Here is a 13,721-nt window from a genome sequence, read left to right on the forward strand (position 1 = left end):
GATTACAAAATCATGAATATTTTGTGGTGATATGGTTGTATTCATGTTGTTGTTTTTGGTTTGTGTTATAGAGTGAGAATTTTATGAATTTCTAGGAAGATTGTGATCATACAGTTGGAACCCATGAATTTGGGTGGATTAAAGTGGTGTAAGTTTGTGAATACACCTATTCCTTAAAGAGTGCATGTAAAGTGTTTGATGAAATACCTAAGAGACTAGAAATAATGCATTATAGCTAAATTGTGTCTAAGTGAAGGATTCGTGATAGGCCTCTATGATTCAATGTCATCCATGTTGATAATGTGTCTTGTGAACACTGTTGGATTACTCATGAACTAGTCTTATGGAATTATGCTATGCTTACTTGCAAAACCCACTCATATACAAGATGTAGAATACCCATGTACTTCATGAAATTCCCCAAGTTATGATATTATGGATTGTGGTTGTAATATGTAATGAGCATGATATTGAAAGCTACGCAAGTATATACATGTTGTATGAAATTCCCTTCCATGAAATAAATTGTTGAGAACCGTGCTTAGTATGAAATCCCTTATTTATGATATTGTGGATTATGGACTCTACTCTTATGATCAAGTCAGTCATGTGTGTCAGTTTCCTTCCATCGAGTCCTGGGGGTACTTGTACCCGAAAAATATAGCTGTGTGCGTAAGGCCATGTCATGTTTTCACGATATGCTCAGTCAAGCCATGATCTATAGAAATCAGTCAATCATGTGACTCAGGAAAACTTAGTAATCTCAGTAGTTTAGTATTGTCAGTAATCTCAGTGCTCAGTAAGCTCAGTAATCACAGTAAATCTCAGTAACTTCAGTACTCTTAATCAGTCCTCAGAACTCATTATATTCCGCCCGTCATCGAAATCCAGTAAACTCAGTTTTAGCTCTGCTAAACAATACCACTAGTATCAGTTTAGTTAATTAGTATCAGTTCAGTAAATCAGTTAAGTTAAGTTATTTAGTTCAGCCCAGTTATTCAGTTCAATGTCTTTTAGATGGGAGTAGGATTCAACACTGAGCGAACCTAGGGATGGGGACTCACTCGCTAGAATAGGGTTGAGATCCCTAGAAGCAATCCCTAAGTTCCATACTACGTTGCCAGCGTAGGTACGAGATGTCACCTATTAAATATGCCTGACATACTCAGGGGTCACCAGTTAGCATATTTATATGTATAGGACTGATCCTAGGAGTCACCCGCTAGATTAGGACTGACTCCACAGTAGATGTCTTTACTGGTGGTGTGGTACTGACACCCTTCTAGTCAGGGCAGAGATTGGACCCCAGTCATCTTAGCTTGGGGCATGTCGGTTAGATGAACACATCCCATAATTTCAGTTACAAAATCAGGGCTTTTAGACACAGTCAACTCAGCTTAGTAGTACAGATTCAGTTCTGTTAGATACAGTCAATGCTTATCATTGTAAATAGAATTTAACATCACCCATTAGCTAGGACTGATCTCAACTATGATTAATCAGTATCAGAATTATTAGATTTAAAGATCACCCACTAGATAGGACTGATCTTAGACTAAGTCAAATCATCCTTATTATCAGTATACTCATGATCACCCACTAGATAGGACTGATCTCAGATTTAGTTACTCCAAGTAGAACGGGACTCAGATAGTTCCATCAGAATTTAGACTGTCAGATACAGTCGGTCAATATTGGTTATAGCGATTAGTCCAATCATTACAGTTATATCAGCTATATCAGTTGTCATAGCTCACGTTACCAGTATTCAGTTTCAGGACTGTTAGACATAGTTATTCAAACTAGTTCTTCATAATTTGAACTGTCAGAAATAGTCAATAATCTATTCAGTACCTCAGTAACAGTAAAATCATGTCATCAGCATTCATACTTAGTAGTCAGCATCATCATAAGTTCAGTTATAGTTGATTATGCATGTATGTATTCTCACGTTCATATTAGTTAGCATTGTTCATGAATATAACCCTTTGCATTTAGCCTACCTCACTCGTATACTCAGTACATTCAGACGTACTGATGCATTTGCGCTATGGTGCTTTCTCTTATGTTACACCATAGTTTTAGAGGTACGACCTCCAGATCAGCAGTAGCATTCCAGTGTTCAGAGTTTGCAGTGAGTCCTTCTTATTCGAGGACGATATCATTATTGCTATATTTACTATTCAGTTGCTAGATAAAGTTAGTTGGAGACATATTCCTTCAACTCCTTATTCAGTTCAGTTAGAGGCTTTTAGAGTAGATGTCATATTGGATATTCAGATCTTATTATTTTCAGTATTTATGACTTATTTTGGTATTGTTATACCTTTTTAGACATTTTGTTATCAGACGTTTATTCAGTTCGAACCTTATGGACTTTCATGTTTATGTTTCCATATTTTATGTATATTATGCAGTATACAGGTACATATATCAGTCATGAGTTAGCTTGTGGTCTTTCGGGGTCATGAGCACCGTGTAGCATTTCGATTCAAAAAATTAGGGTGTTACAAACTTGGTATCACAGCCTAGTTCAATATAGTTCTAGGAAGTCTGAAAGCCGGATCTAGTAGAGTCTTGTACATGCGTGTATTATGCACCACACTTATGTGCAGGAAGCTATGAGATGTTTTAGGAACAATTTCCCTTCTTTCAGTATTCATGTCGTGCTAGTGAGCAGTCAGATTTGTATAGCTATTTTTGTCATCCTTGTATCTATTCATGCTATCCAAAATCACAGAGAATATAAATGTTTTAAGGTAGAACCTCCTAGTAGTTACAAGTTCAGTTCATCTCATGCATCATGCATTAGTTCAGACTCCCAAAGTTTAGTTATAATCTAGTTCGTAGGTGCCTTGTGCATCACCCAATATCTTTATAAGGTAAGTGTTCTTAGAGGGACATAGCGTCCCAAGGGGGAGATACCCCACTTTCTCTTAACACTCTCATGCCTTGGATCCTTTAATTTCTATTTGCATAATGAATTCTGTCTAGAATAGAGGGTACTCATAAGTTGATCTTTAAGTTAGACCTCAGCTGTAAGTCAAGTATTCAGAGGTTCAGTTCAGTTCATGATGTTCAGTCCATATGTCACGTAGCAGAATTAGTCATGTTCTCATATTTCAGTTCAATCTTAGTGCCTTTACCGTTACATGTTCATTCGCATGTTCATGAGTTAGTTCAGTCATGTATTCACGCATCAGATATGCATTGTCAGCTTATCAGTATTTTTAGTCATGCATTCACGTATCATGTTAGTCATATAATCATGCATCAGATATGCATGGATTCAACTTATCAGTTATGCATTCTCAGTTTGAGAAACTCAGTTTATCAAAACACTCAGTCCTACACTCATAATTCAGCTACCTATGCATCAGATCTGCATGTATAGTATGATATGCTCAGTTTTCAGTCATGTCAGCCATGAAATCATGATTAATCATTCATGCTATATATTTGTGTAAGTTGTATTTTCTCTCATTTCAACCAGTATCATTCGAGGACGAATGTTCCTAAGGAAGAGATATTGTAATACCCCTTATATTTCCAAGCTAGGAAATAAATCAGTTCTCCTACATATGAAACCTCATATCCTGTGATTCATATTTGAGTACATGATTTACAATGAGTATCCTAATGATAAGATAGCCTATGATGTGTTAAGCATGCTTTTGTGAGTCACTCAGAGTAAGGCAAGCTAATAGCTTTTGGATCCATCAAGTTTTAGTGTTTAATTACATAAGAGTGACCTTTGAACGAGGATAACTTGATTTATATATGACATTTTGGCAGATTTAGACCCACCAAATTGTAGAGAATCAATTTAGATTTCCAATAATTTCAATTTTATAAAAATCCGACACCTGAAGAAGAAGTTATGGCCCTACAAAGTAGGAGTGCGACACATATACAATCGCACATGGCTACTAGAACAAGTGTCCGACAGGTTGTGCTGCGCACACCCTCAAGTGTGCAATAGCATGTGCGACGCACACCTTAGTTTCTGCGATGGGATATGTGGCGCACACCTTAGCATGTGTGATGAGGTGTGCGACGCACACTTATGATTTCATCCACGAAAAACACTTAGTTTTTGAGTTATTTTGAGGATAATTAAGTCTTTTAACACTCCTTACACGTCCCAATACTTAACCTCACAAAATTTATAGCTTCTAATCACATTAAAACCCTATTAACATCTTAAGTTTATTATCCAAGAGCACACGAAGGAGAAAAACTACTAGGGTTGCATAATTAAGCTTGAAGGTCCAATCTTTCAACAATTTCATCACCATTAAGGTATGCATAGTGTTCATCCACGGATCCCTTTCGTTCATGGAGTTCAAGAATCAATCTTTGATAGCAAAATCATGAATGTTTTGTGGTGATATGGTTGTATTCATGTTGTTGTTTTTGGTTTGTGTTATAGAGTGGGAATTTGATGAACTTCCAGGAAGATTGTGATCATATAGCTGGAACCTATGAATTTGGGTGGATTAAAGTAGTGTAAGTTTGTGAATACACCTATTCCTTAAAGAGTGCATGTAAGGTGTTTGATAAAATACCTAAGAGACTAGAAATCATGCATTATAGCTAAATTGTGACTAAGTGAAGGATTCATGATAGGCCTCTATGATTCAATGTCATCCATGTTGATAATGTGTCTTGTGAACACTGTTGGATTACTCATGAACTAGTCTTATGGAATTATGCTATGCTTACTTGCAAAACCCACTCATATACAAGATGTAGAATACCCATGTACTTCATGAAATTCCCAAAGTTATGATATTATGGATTGTGGTTGTAATATGTAATGAGCATAATATTGAAAGCTATGCAAGTATATACATGTTGTATGAAATTTCCTTCCATGAAATAGATTGTTGAGAACCATGCTTAGTATGAAATCCCTTATTTATGATATTGTGGATTATGGACTCTACTCTTATGATCAAGTCATTCATGTGTGTCAGTTTCCTTTCATCGAGTCCTGGGGGTACTTGTACCCAAAAAATATAGCTGTGTGCTTAGGTCCATGTCATGTTTTTATTATACTCTCAGTGAAGCCATGATCTATAGAAATCAGTCAATCATATGACTCAGGAAAACTTAGTAATCTCAGTAGTTTAGTATTGTCAATAATCTCAGTGCTCAGTAAGCTCAGTAATCACAGTAAATCTTAGTAACTTCAGTACTCTTAATCAGTCCTCAAAACTCATTATATTTCGTCCGTCATTGGAATCCAGTAAACTCAGTTTTAGATTCGTTAAAAAATACCTCTAGTATCAGTTCAGTTAATCAGTATCAGTTCAGTTAAGTTATTTAGTTCAGCCCAGTTATTTAGTTTAGTGTCTTTCAGATGGGAGTAAGAGTCAGCATTAAGTGAACCTAGGGATGGGCGCTCACTCGCTAGAATAGGACTGAGATCCCTAGAAGAAATCCTTAAGTTCCAGAACTACGTTTCCAGTGTAGGTACGAGATGTCACCCGTTAGATAGGACTGACATACTCAGGGGTCACCCGTTAGCAAATTTATATATATATGACTGATCCTAGGAGTCACCCGCTAGATTAGGACTGACTCCATAGCAAATGTCTTTACTGGTGGCGCAGTACTGACACCCTTCCAGTCAGGAAAGATATTGGAATCCAGTCAGCTTAGCTTGGGGCATATCGGTTAGATGAACACATCCCACAGTTTCAGTTACAGAATCAGGGCTTTCAGACACAGTCAACTCAGCTTAGTAGTACAAATTTAGTACTGTTAGATACAGTCAATGCTTATTATTGTAAATAGACTTTAAGATCACCCATTAGCTAGGACTAATCTCAACTATGATTAATCAGTATCAGAATTATTAGATTTAAACATCACCCGCTAGATAGGTTTGATCTCAGACTAAGTCAAATCAATCTTATTATCAGTATACTCATGATCACCCACTAGATATGACTGATCTCAGATTTGGTTACTCCAAGTAGAATGGGACTCAGATAGTTCCATCAGAACTTAGACTATCAGATACAGTCGCTCAGTATCGATTATATCGATTAGTCCGATCATTACAGTTATATCAGCTATATCAGTTGTCATAGCTCACATTACCAGTATTCAGTTTCAGGGCTGTTAGACACAGTCATTCAAACCAGTTCTTCATAATTTGAACTGTCAGAAATAGTCAATAATCTAATCAGTACCTCAGTAACAGTAAAGTCATGTCTTCAACATTCAGACTCAGCAATCAGCATCATCACGAGTTTAGTTATAGTTGTGTATGCATGCATGTATTCTCACGTTCATATTAGTTAGCATCGTTCATGTATATAACCCTTTGCATTTAGCGTACCTCACTCGTATACTCAGTACATTCAGATGTACTAACATATTTGCGCTATGGTGATTTCTTTTATGTCACACCATAGGTTCAGAGGCACGAGCTCTGGATCAGCAATAGCATTCCAGTGTTCAGAGTTTGCAGTGAGTCCTTCTTATTCGAGGACGATATGGTTATTTCTATATTTACTATTCAATTTCTAGATGGAGTTAGTTGGAGACATATTCCTTCAACTCCTTATTCAGTTCAGTTAGAGGCTTTCAGACTAGATGTCCGATTAGATATTCAGATCTTATTATTTTCAGTATTATGGCTTGTTTTGGTATTGTTATACCTTTTTCAGACATTTTGTTATCATACGTTTATTCAGTTCGAACCTTATGGCCTTTCATGTTCATGTTTCCCTATTTTATGTATATTATACAGTATACAGGTACATATGTCAGTCATGGGTTAGGTTGTGGTCCTTCGGGGTCATGAGCACTGTATAGCATTCTAGTTTAGAAAATCGGGGTGTTATAAACTTGGTATCAGAGCCAGGTTCAATAAATTCCTAGGAAGTCTGAAGGCCGCATCTAGTAGAGTCTTGTACATGTGTGTATTGTGCACCACACTTATGTGCAGGAGGCTAGGAGATGTTTTAGGAATAGTTTCCCTTCTTTCAGTATTTATGTCGTGCCAGTGAGCAGTCAGATTTGTATAGCTATTTTTATCATCCTTGCATCTATTCATGCTATCCAAAATATCAGAGAATATAACTATTTCAAGGTAGAACCTCCTAATAGTTGCAAGTTCAGTTTATCTCTTGCATCATGTATTAGTTTCAGACTCCCAAAGTTTAGTTATAATCTAGTTCGTAGATGCCCTTACATCACCCAGTATCTCTGTAAGGTAAGCATTCTTTGAGGGACATAGCATCCCAAGGGGGAGATACCCCACTTTCTCTTAATGCTCTCATGCCTTGGATCCTTCAATTTCTCCTTGAATAACAAATTCAGACTAGAATAGAGAGTACTCATAAGTTGATCTTAAAGTTAGACCTCAGCTGTAAGTCAAGAATTCAGAGGTTCAGTTTAGTTCATGATGTTTCGTCCATATGTCACATAGAATAATCAGTCATGTTCTCATATTTTAGATCAATCTTAGTGACTTTACCTTTGCATGTTCATTCGCATGTTCATGAGTCAGTTCAGTCATGCATTCACGTATTAGATATGCGTGGTCAGCTTATCAGTACTTTTAGTCATGCATTCACGTATCATGTCAGTCATATAATCATGCATCAGATATGCATGGATTCAACTTATCAGTTATGCATTAGACATGCATTCTCAATTTGAGAAACTCAGTTTATCAGAACACTCAATCCTACACTCATAATTCAGTTACCCATATTTCAGATATGCATGTATAGTATGATATGCTAAGTTTTCAGTCTTGTCGGCCATGAAATCATGATCAGTCATTCATGTTATATATTCATGTAAGTTGTATTTTCTCTCATCTCAACCAGTATCATTTGAGGATGAATGTTCCCAAGAGGGAGATATTGTAATACCGCGTATTTTTCCAAGCTAGGAAATGAATCAGTTCTCTTACGTATGAAACCTCATATCCTGTGATTCATATTTGAGTACATGATTTACAATGAGTATCCTACGATAAGATAGCTTATGATGTGTTAGGCATGCTCATGTGAGTCACTCATAGTAAGGCAAGCTAATAGCTTTTGGATCCATCAAGTTTTAGTGTGTAATTCCGCAAGAGTGACCTTTGAATGAGGATAACTTGATTTATATGTGAAATTTTGGCTGATTTAGACCCACCAAATTTTAGAGAATCAAATTAGCTTTCCAACGATTCTAATTTTATAAAAATCCGACACCCGAACAAGAAGTTATGGCCCTGCAAAGTAGGAGTGCGATGCATAAACAATCGCACATGGCTACTGGAACAAGTGTGCGACAGGTTGTGTGGCGCACATCCTCAAGTGTGCGATAGCACGTGCGACGCACACCTTAGCTTCTACGATAGGATGTGCGGCGCACACCTTAGCATGTGTGATGAGGTGGGCGACGCACACTTATGATTTCAGCCACTAAAAATACTTAGTTTTTGAGTTATTTTGAGGATAATTAAGTCTTTTAACACTCTTTACACATCCCAATACTTAACCTCACGAAATTTATAGCTTCTAATCACATTACAACCCTATTAAAATCTTAAGTTCATTATCCAAGAGCACAAGAAGGAGAAAAACTACTAGGGTTGCATAATTAAGCTTGAAGATCCAATCTTTCAACAATTTCATCGCCATAAAAGTATATGTAGTGTTCATCCACGGATCCCTTTTGTTCGTGGAGTTCAAGAATCAATCTTTGATAACAAAATCATGAATGTTTTGTGGTGATATGGTTGTATTAATGTTGCTATTTTTTGTTTGTGTTATAGAGTAGGAATTTGATGAACTTCCAGGAAGATTGTGATCATATAGCTGGAACCTATGAATTTGGGTGGATTAAAGTGGTGTAAGTTTGTGAATACACCTATTCCTTAAAGAGTGCATGTAAGGTGTTTGATAAAATACCTAAGAGACTAGAAATCATGCATTATAGCTAAATTGTGACTAAGTGAAGGATTCATGATAGGCCTCTACGATTCAATGTCATCCATGTTGATAATGTGTCTTGTGAACACTGTTGGATTACTCATGAACTAGTCTTATGGAATTATGTTATGCTTACTTGCAAAACCCACTCATGTACAAGATGTAGAATACCCATGTACTTCATGAAATTCCCCAAGTTATGATATTATGGATTGTGGTTGTAATATGTAATGAGCATGATATTGAAAACTATGCAAATATATACATGTCGTGTGAAATTCCCTTCCATGAAATAGATTGTTGAGAACCATGCTTAGTATGAAATCCCTTATTTATAATATTGTGGATTATGGACTCTACTCTTATGATAAAGTCAATCATGTGTGTCAGTTTTCTTCCATCGAGTCCTGGGGGTACTTGTACTCAAAAAATATAGTTGTGTGCCTAGAGTCATGTCATGTTTTCACTATACTCTCAGTTAAGCCATGATCTATAATAATCAGTCAGTCATGTGACTCAGGAAAACTCAGTAATCTCAGTAGTTTAGTATTCTCAGTAATCTCAGTGTTCAGTAACCTTAGTAATCACAGTAAATCTCAGTAACTTCAGTACTCTTAATCTGTCCTCAAAGCTTATTATATTCCTTCCGTCATCGGAATCCAGTAAACTCAGTTTTAGCTCCGCTAAATAATACCACTAGTATCAGTTCAGTTAATCAGTATCAGTTCAGCAAATCAGTTCAATTAAGTCAGTTAGTTCAACCCAGTTATTTAGTTCAGTGTCTTTCAGATGAGAGTAGGATTCAGCACTGAGTGAACCTAGAGATGGGGGCTTACCCACTAAAATAGGGCTGAGATCCCTAAAAGCAATCCCTGAGTTCCAGAACTACATTGCCAGCATAGGTACGAGATGTCACCCGTTAGATAGGACTAACATACTCAAGGGTCACCCGTTAGCATATTTATATGTATAGGACTGAACCCAGGAGTCACCTACTAGATTAGGACTGAATCCACAACAGATGTCTTTACTGGTGGTATGGTACTGACACCCTTCCAGTCAGGGAAGAGATTGGACCCCATACAGCTTAGCTTAGGGCATGTCGGTTAGATGAATGCATCCCACAGTTTCAGTTACAAAATCAGGGCTTTCAAACACAGTCAACTCAGCTTAGTAGTACAGATTCAGTACTGTTAGATATAGTCAATGCTTATTATTGTAAATAGACTTCAAGATCACCCATTAGCTAGGAATGATCTCAACTATGATTAATCAGTATTAGAATTATTAGATTTAAAGATCAGCGGCTAGATAGGACTGATCTCAGGCTAAGTCAAATCATCCTTATTATCAGTATACTCATGATCACCCTCTAGATAGGACTGATCTCAAATTTAGCTACTCCAAGTAGAACGGGACTCAGATAGTTCCATCAGAACTTAGACTGTCAGATACAGCCGCTCAGTATCGGTTATATCGATTAGTCCGATCATCACAGTTATATCAATTATATCAGTTGTCATAACTCACGTTACCAGTATTCAGTTCTATAACTATTACACACAGTCATTCAAACCAGTTATTCATAATTTAAACTGTCAGAAATAGTCAATAATCTAATCAGTACCTCAGTAATAGTAAAGTCATGTCGTCAGCATTCAGACTCAGTAGTCAGCATCATCACGAGTTCAGTTATAGTTTTTTATGCATGTATGTATTCTCACATTTATATTAGTTAGCATCGTTCATGCATATAACCCTTTCCATTTAGCCTACCTCACTCGTATACTCAGTACATTCAGACGTACTGACATATTTGCGCTATGGTGCTTTCTCTTATGTCACACCATAGGTTCAGAGGCACGAGCTCCAGATCAGTAGTAGCATTCCAGTATTCAGAGTTTGCAGTGAGTCCTTCTTATTCGAGGACGATATAATTATTGCTACATTTACTATTCAGTTGCTAGATGAAGTTAGTTGGAGACATGTTCCTTCAACTCCTTATTTAGTTCAGTTAGAGGCTTTCAGACTAGATGTCAGATTAGATATTCAGATCTCATTATTTTTAATATTTATGACTTATTTTGGTATTGTTATACCTTTTTCAGACATTTTCTTATCAGACGTTTATTCAGTTCGAACCTTATGGACTTTCATGTTCATGTTTCCACATTTTATGTATATTATGCAGTATACAGGTACAGATATCAGTCATGAGTTAGCTTGTGATCCTTCGGGGTCATGAGCACCATGTAGCATTCCGTTCGAAAAATCAGAGTATTACATGTAATCATTTTATTGCACCATAGAAATGACGACAAAACTAATATATATAAGAAAAAAATCATATACATTTATAACCATTTTATTTTCTACTATATATAAGTGGATGTTGGGTGACTAAATTACCGAAATACCCTTGGTAGCCACTCAAACCTTCACTTATATATAGTAGTAATAGTAAAGTAAAGTAAAGTAATTGTAATAGTAAAGTAATAATAGTATTAATAATTATAATAATAATAATAATAATAATAATATAATAATAATAGTAGTAGTAGTAATAGTAATAATAATAATAATAATAATAATAATAATAACAATGATAATATTTATATAATAATAATAATAATAATAATAATAATAATAATAATAATAATAATAATAATAATAATAATAATAGTAAGTACCCACAAAAAGACAAATTAGTAGTACACCAAAAACATTTATTTATATATAAGAGTAAAAAGCAATATGCATGTGTAACCATTTTATTACATCATAAAATTACCGAGATACCCTTGGGGTATAAAAAATAAGTAATTTAATAAGGAACAATATTTATCAAAAATTACTACCATGTATAATTTAATTACAAAGGTCTAAATAAAAATATTATTAAACTAATACATAAGGACAAAACTAATAAATATAAGAAAAAAATATATATGTGTAACCATTTTATTGCACCATAAAAATGAGGACAAAATTAATAATTATAAATATAAAACAATATGCATGTGTAACCATTTTATTGCATCATAAAATTATCGAAATATCCTTGGTAGTCATTTAATAAGGAACGAAAAGATATTTATGCAAATATAGTAATATGTATAATTTAATTACAAAGGTCTAAGTAAAATATTATTAAAATAATATATGAGGACAAAACTAATAAATACAAGAAAAAATAATATGCATGTGTAACCAGTTTGTTGCACCATAAAAATAAGGACAAAACCAATAAATATAAGGAAAAAGCAATATGCATGTGTAACCATTTTATTGCATCATAAAATTATCGAAATACCCTTGATAGCCATTTAATAAGGAACAAAAAGATATTTAAAAAAAAAGTACCATGTATAATTTGATTACAAAGGTCTAAATAAAAATATTATTAAAATAATACATGAGGACAAAATTAATAAATATAAGAAAAAGGGAATATGCATATATAACTATTTAAATGCACTATAAAAATGAGGACAAAACTAATAAATATAAGAAAAAAATCATATGCATGTGTAATCATTTTATTTACTACTATATATAAGTAAAGGTTGGGGTCACTAAAATTACCGAAATATCCTCTGTAGTCACTCGAACCTTCATTTATATATAGTAGTAAAGTAAAGTAATAATAGTAGTAGAAAACCTACCCAAAAGATGTTTTATTATCCTAGAGTAACTCCTCAGGATGTTCTATTTGAAGAACAATGATTATATGTCCCTAATAGTTTCAGAGGTGATGAAATCTACGAGTGGAATGTAGATGGCTTATCTGATAGACAGATATCTACAATAGTACATAGAATATTAATGTGCAGTACCATATGTAAAGCCTTTCCGAAAACTAATGATAGGGGCATTGCCAAAATGACTATGGCAGGTTTTACTTGTCATCTTAAAGGCTGGTGGGATAATTATCTTACCCTAGACCAAAAAACCAAAATCATCCAGTCTGTTGTAAAGAAAGAAGATGGCCAAGAAGTCATAGACGCTATTTATACTCTAATTATAAATATTGTTGAGCACTTCTCTAGAAGATAGTCCGATAATAGTGAAAGTATTAGGACTCTGCTCCAAAATCTTAGATGTAAGACTTTGACATCTTGGAGATGGTATAAAGATGTATTACTTTCTAGAGTGATGGAATTACCAGAGAGTAATAGTTCTCATTGGAAGTCCAAGTTTATAGATGGTCTTCACATGGTATTTGCTGAAAGAATTAGGAAAACCCTTAGAGGTTCTAATGTGAGTATTAACTATAAGGCTTACACCTATGGTAACCTTATAAAGGTTGTTACTCAATAAGGTTTAACTTTATGTAGTGAGATTAAGTTAAACCAACAGATTAAGAAGTATTGTCTTACTGAGATAAACAGCTGGGAGCATTTTGTGAGCAATTTGCTATAGATATTCCCAAAACCTCTAGAGAATCTCATAAGAGTAAAAAAAAGTAATCTGAGGAGAAAAAGTCTAAAAAGATTGAGAAGAAGGGAGAAAAAAAAGAGGATTACAAATCCAAAAAGGCTTATAAAAAAGCTAAGAAGACCAACACTTGTTACCGATGTGGTAGATTTGGTCACTGTTCAAAAGATTGCAAAATAAAAAGCAATATCAAGAGTTTCACTATTGATGATGATATTAAAGAGTCTTTGTGTAAGATTTTGCTCAGTTCCTCTTCGAAAAACTCCAGTCTAGATCATAGTGATAATAAGGAAAATAATCCAACCGATGAGGACCTACGAGTTCTCTATCAAGAAG

The sequence above is a fragment of the Capsicum annuum genome, chromosome 7 (assembly GCF_002878395.1).
Source record: "Capsicum annuum cultivar UCD-10X-F1 chromosome 7, UCD10Xv1.1, whole genome shotgun sequence".
Classification (NCBI taxonomy): Eukaryota; Viridiplantae; Streptophyta; class Magnoliopsida; order Solanales; family Solanaceae; genus Capsicum; species Capsicum annuum.